Here is a 6,000-nt window from a genome sequence, read left to right as displayed (position 1 = left end):
TTAGGACTTAATCATCTAAGAGTAAAAGATCCATGGCAACCCTAAATGACTCAACCTTTAGAGAAGGGCAATCTACAACTAGACCACCATTTTTTGATGGTAATGACTATGCTTATTGGAAAACTAGAATGAGAATCTATTTGCAAGCCTTAGATTATGAAATTTGGGAAGTTGTTTGTGATGGTCCGTTCATGCCTACATTTAAAGATGAAGTAGAAGATGATATGCCTAAACCGTCGAGTCAATGGAGTGAGTTAGAAAAGATAAAGATGTCTCTAAACTCCAAGGCTATTAATGTTTTGTTTTGTGCCCTTGATAAGAAAGAATTCCATAGAGTATCTAGTTGTGAAAGTGCACAAGAAATATGGAATAAACTTGAAGTTGTCTATAAAGGGACAAATCAAGTTAAAGAGTCTAAAATCAGTAGATACACTCGTCAATATAAGCTGTTCCAAATGGAACAAAATGAGAATATGTATTCTATGTATATTAGATTTACGGACATAGTGAACACTCTAGGTGCCTTGGGGAAGACCTTTTCAAATAGCGAGAAAGTTAAGAAAATCATTAGGTCACTTCCAAAAGAATGGAGACCTAAAAGAACTGCCATTGAAGAGGCCAAAGATTTAAATACTTTACCTCTTGATGATTTAATTGGTTCTTTCATTTTATATGAAGAGGATTTAGCTGCAGAAAAATGACATGAAGAGAAGAAGAAAAGCATTGCTCTTAAAGCTTCAAAACATGAGAGTTATGGGGAGAGTGAACCGGATGATGAAGAGCTAGCCATGCTAGCAAGGAGATTCAGAAAATTCTTTAAGAAAATCGGAGAGCAGAAAAATTTCAGAAACTTCAAGAACCATAGGGAGAAAAATGAGGTAATCACATGCTATGAATATAAGAAGCCTCGACATATAAGATCGGAGTGCCCACTTATCAACAAACTCAAGAAGAAAGCAATGGTTGCAACTTGGGATGATAGTGAGGAAGAATCAAGTGATGAAGAAGGATCGCAAGAAGTATCAAACCTAGCACTCATGGCAATAGGAGAGGATGATGATCTCAATGAGGTAAGTGATCCCACCTATGATGAATTGTATGATGCTTTTAAAGATTTGCATAACGAGTTGATGAAGATTGGTAAAAAGAATGTATGTCTAAAAGGAAATGGCAAAGCTTAAAAATGAAATAAATATCTAAATGCAAGAATTGTATGCCTAGAAATAGAGAACAAAACATTGCATGATGAAATTGCATTATCAAATAAGAAACCTAACATTTTACATAAGCATCTAGAATCACATATAGATGAGTTGAAAAATGAGAACGAAATGCTCAAGAAAAAGAGTAATGAATTGAATGAAATTGTTTTGAAATTTACAAATGGGCAAAAGATATTGGATAATATGCTTAACTCACAAAAATGTGTTTTTGATAAAGGAGGACTTAGATATAAGCCTAACTTGAAGCAAAAGTATTATAAGAATTATTTTGTTAAAGCTACCTCCACAAATGATCATAAGATTGTATATCATTATTGTAATCAAAATGGTCACATGAAATATAGATGTCCCGTGAAAAGGAATGCATATTATGTTGTCAAATGCATTTGGGTTCTAAAAGAAACCGTTGCTAACTCTCAAGGACCCAAAAAGCTTTGGGTACCTAAAACTTGAGATTTTTCCTTATAGGGCTTGAAGAAGAAGAAAAATAAATGGTACTTGGACAGCGGTTGCTCAAGGCACATGACCGAAAACTATGCATGGTTCTCAAGCTTCACCAAAATTGAAAATGGTGGAGATGTATCTTTTGGAGACAACTCAAAAGGAAAAATTCTTGGAATTGGAAATGTTGGTAAAGTCTCCTAAACTCTAATTGAGAATGTATGTTTGGTTGAGAGCTTGAAACACAACTTAATTAGCATTAGTCAATTATGTGACAAAGGTTATAAAGTTATCTTTGACAAATTTAGTTGTGTTATTGAGAACTCATGTGATGGCAAAATCTTGTTTGTTGGTAATAGATGTGGTAATGTTTATATCATTGACATAGAATGTGCATCTACTCTTGATAAATGTTTTTCCGCATTGCATGATGATAGTTGGCTATGGCATAGAAGATTAGGTCATGCAAGTATGGATTTAATTTCAAAAATTTCAAAAAATGATTTAGTTAAAGGTCTTCCGAAAATTGGTTTTCAAAAGGATAAGATTTGTGAAGCTTGTCAATTTGGAAAAAAAATCAAAACCTCTTTCAAAAATAAAAACCATATCTCTTCTTCAAAACCACTTGAACTCCTTCACTTAGATCTTTTTGGGCCATCTAGATATGCTAGTCTAAATGGCAAGTATTATGCATTTGTAATAGTGGATGATTTTTCTAGATATACATGAGTATTATTCTTAGCCAATAAGGATGATGCACTTGATGCTTTTAAAGTGCTTTATAAGAAATTACAAAATGAAAAAGGGTATGATATTATATGCATTAGGAGTGATCATGGAGGAGAATTTGAAAATCATGCATTTGAGAACTTTTGCAATAATTTTCATCACCTAGAACTCCACAACAAAATGGAGTTGTTGAGAGAAAGAATAGGTCTATTCAAGAAATGGCTAAGACCATATTAAATGAAAATGCTTTACCTAAATATTTTTTAGTCGAAACCGTCAACACCGCTTGCTATGTTTTAAATCGGGTGTTGATTAGACCTCATCTCAACAAAACTCCCTATGAGCTTTGGAAAGATAGAAAACCCAACATTGGTTATTTCAAAGATTTTTGGATGCAAATGCTTTATTTTAAACACAAAAGATAATCTTGGTAAATTTGATCCAAAATCTGATGTTGGCATCTTTCTTGGGTATTCAAACACAAGCAAAGCTTATAGAGTGTATAATAAAAGAACTTTAGTTGTGGAAGAATCCATGCATGTTACGTTTGATGAGTCTAACCCCTCATCTGCGGAGAAATGAGTTGCTAATGATGATGCAGATGGAGATTTACAAGAAGAATCATCAAAATAGATTCAAGAGAATGCATCACAAGAAAATCAAGAGGATAGACAAGAAAAGCAAATAAATATGGAGCTGGAACAACAAGAAGGTATTTCTCAAACACTCCCTAAGGAGTGGAGGTATGTCTCTTCACATCCTATAGATGTAATTTTAGAAGATCCCTCAAGAGGTGTTACAACTAGATCATCTCTTAAGAATACTTGTGAGCATAATGCATTTATCTCTCAAATTGAACCCAAATCCTTTGCGGATGCGGAAAATGATGAATCTTGGATTATGGCAATGCAAGAGGAGTTAAATTAATTTGAAAGAAACAATGTGTGGGAATTAGTTCCTAAACCAGAACATCAATCTATAATAGGTACTAAATGGGTGTTTAGAAATAAGATGGATGAATCCGGTGTGGTTGTAAGAAATAAAGCTAGATTAGTGGCTCAAGGTTACAACAAAGAAGAAGGAATTGATTTTGATGAAACCTTTGCACCTGTAGCAAGGTTAGAATCCATTAGGATGTTGTTAGCATATGCATGTCATAAGGATTTTATTTTATATCAAATGGATGTCAAGAGTGCTTTCTTAAATGGATATATTTTGGAGGAAGTTTATGTGAAACAACCTCCTGGTTTTGAAAATGAAAAATTTCCAAATCATGTTTATAAGTTGCTTAAAGCCTTGTATGGATTAAAACAAGCACCTAGAGCATGGTATGATAGACTTAAAAATTTCTTGCTAGAAAATGATTTTTCTATGGGTAAAGCGGATACTACTCTATTTGTTAAGCATAAGAACCAAGACATACTTATTGTTTAAATTTATGTTGATGATATTATCTTTGGTTCTACTAATGAGTTGTTGTGTAAAGAATTTTCATCGTGTATGAGCAAAGAATTTGAGATGAGTATGATGGGAGAGTTGAAATACTTCCTTGGACATCAAATCAAACAAAACGAGGAAGGAATTTTCATAAATCAAGCCAAGTACGTAAAAGATCTACTCAAACGATTCGGCATTGATGACTCAAAGACCAAGAATACACCAATGAGCACAACAACCAAGCTGGACAAAGATGAAAAAGGCAAAGAAGTGGATATCAAAATGTATTGAGGTATGATCGGATCCCTACTTTATTTTACTGAAAGTAGACCCGATATCATGTTTAGTGTATGTTTGTGTGCAAGATTTCAGTCATGTCCCAAGGAATCCCATTTGCTTGCTGTTAAAAGAATTTTCCGTTATTTGAGTGGAACCATAGATATTGGCCTTTGGTATCCTAGGGGAACTCATATAGATTTAACATGTTATTCGGATGCGGACTTTGCCGGTTATAAAGTGGATAGGAAGAACACTAGTGGTACTTGCTATATTCTAGGACACTCTCTTGTTTCATGGTTTAGCAAGAAACAAAATTCTGTCGCACTTTCAACTACCGAGGCTGAATATATAGCTGCCAGAAGTTGTTGTGCACAAGCACTCTGGATGAAACAAACACTTAGAGATTATGGCATTAATCTTGAATAAATTCCTATTAAGTGTGATAATACTAGTGCTATAAATCTTTCAAAGAATCCCATTCAACACTCTCGAACCAAGCATATAGAAATAAGACATCATTTCTTGAGAGATCATGTTCAAAAGGGAGATATTGCATTAGAGTTTATTTTTACGGAAAAACAACTTGCCGATATTTTCACAAAACCGCTTTGCGAAGAACAATTTTCAAAAATTCGGCATGAACTTGGGATGATGAAATTTTCGCATTAACGTCTCTATTCATGCTATTGAGTGTACTAAATTGATTGACTTAGTTGTGATCAAATATTTATGAAATGCTTGAGCTTGATAGTCAAATGATGAATTTGCCTTGATAATTCTTGATTATATGAATTAATTGGTTGAAAACATGTTCATGAATCATGCATTAAAATGGCTCATAAAATATTTTCAGATCAATTCAATGATCTTGGAATATATTATTTGCTGGCCAAAAATTAAATCAAATGTACGAAATTACAGATAAAATAAACGGTTAGACGTTTCCAATAAACGGATCACCGTTTAATTCTAGAAACGAGATTATATGTCTGTCCATTTACTCTTTCACCGTTTGCTACAATCGGTAAACCGTTTTACAATAGAGAGTCCTCTAACAGTTACTCCTTAGCCGTTAAGCGCTTAGGCTTTCACCGTTGCCCTTTCTTTAGCCTCTGGAAGTTACCCTTTAACCGTTTAAATAAACGGTTAACCGTTTTCGTGAGTATAAAAATTGTTCAAAGGTTTTCTTCTCCTTCTCCAGCTATCCCCTCACCGTTTCAGCCATTATTGCGCAGCCGAAGGTCTCTCTACCCTCAAACTCTCATTTTTCTTGCTTTTCTTGCCAAATCAAACCTTCAACATCATTTCTTATCACCTTTAGAATAATTTCACCGATTCAAAACGTCAAATCAAGCCTAAACTTCAAAAATCCCAAATCGAAACCCTAACTGTCGCAGGTCGGATTTCTTCGTTTTTAATCCGATTATTCCCCTTCTTCAACCAAATTGAGCACCCAACTCACATCCCCTATTCATCCATAAGCTAATCATCAATTCATTTTCTTCTCTCCTGCATTTTCCATGGCTGAACCCTCTCGGAGAAATCCCAGGCGTAAATTTGTGCCTCCAAGGAATCTTATACCTCCTCGGGAAGTCTCTGAATTTGCAAGGATTCACTTCCCCACACCTTCCTTGGCCAAGCGGTTCGAAGAACGCTTCGATGGTCGAAAGGTACTTGACTCTTTCTTTGTTGACATTGATGATTTCCGCAATTTAGTTGTTTGTGGTAGAAGCATTCGGGATATGCTTCAGCCTTGGGAGGTTGCCATTGACCTTGATGACCGGGTTTATCTAAATTTAGTGCGAGTCTTTTACTCCAACATGAAAATCTTAGATACTCGCCCAAATAGGATAGTTACTCAAGTCGGTCGTGTGCCAATAGAATTTGATGA

The sequence above is a fragment of the Citrus clementina genome, unplaced genomic scaffold, assembly GCF_000493195.1.
Source record: "Citrus clementina cultivar Clemenules unplaced genomic scaffold, Citrus_clementina_v1.0 scaffold_1, whole genome shotgun sequence".
Classification (NCBI taxonomy): Eukaryota; Viridiplantae; Streptophyta; class Magnoliopsida; order Sapindales; family Rutaceae; genus Citrus; species Citrus x clementina.
The sequence above is the reverse complement of the archived record's forward strand: the minus strand, read 5'-3'. Positions refer to the sequence as shown.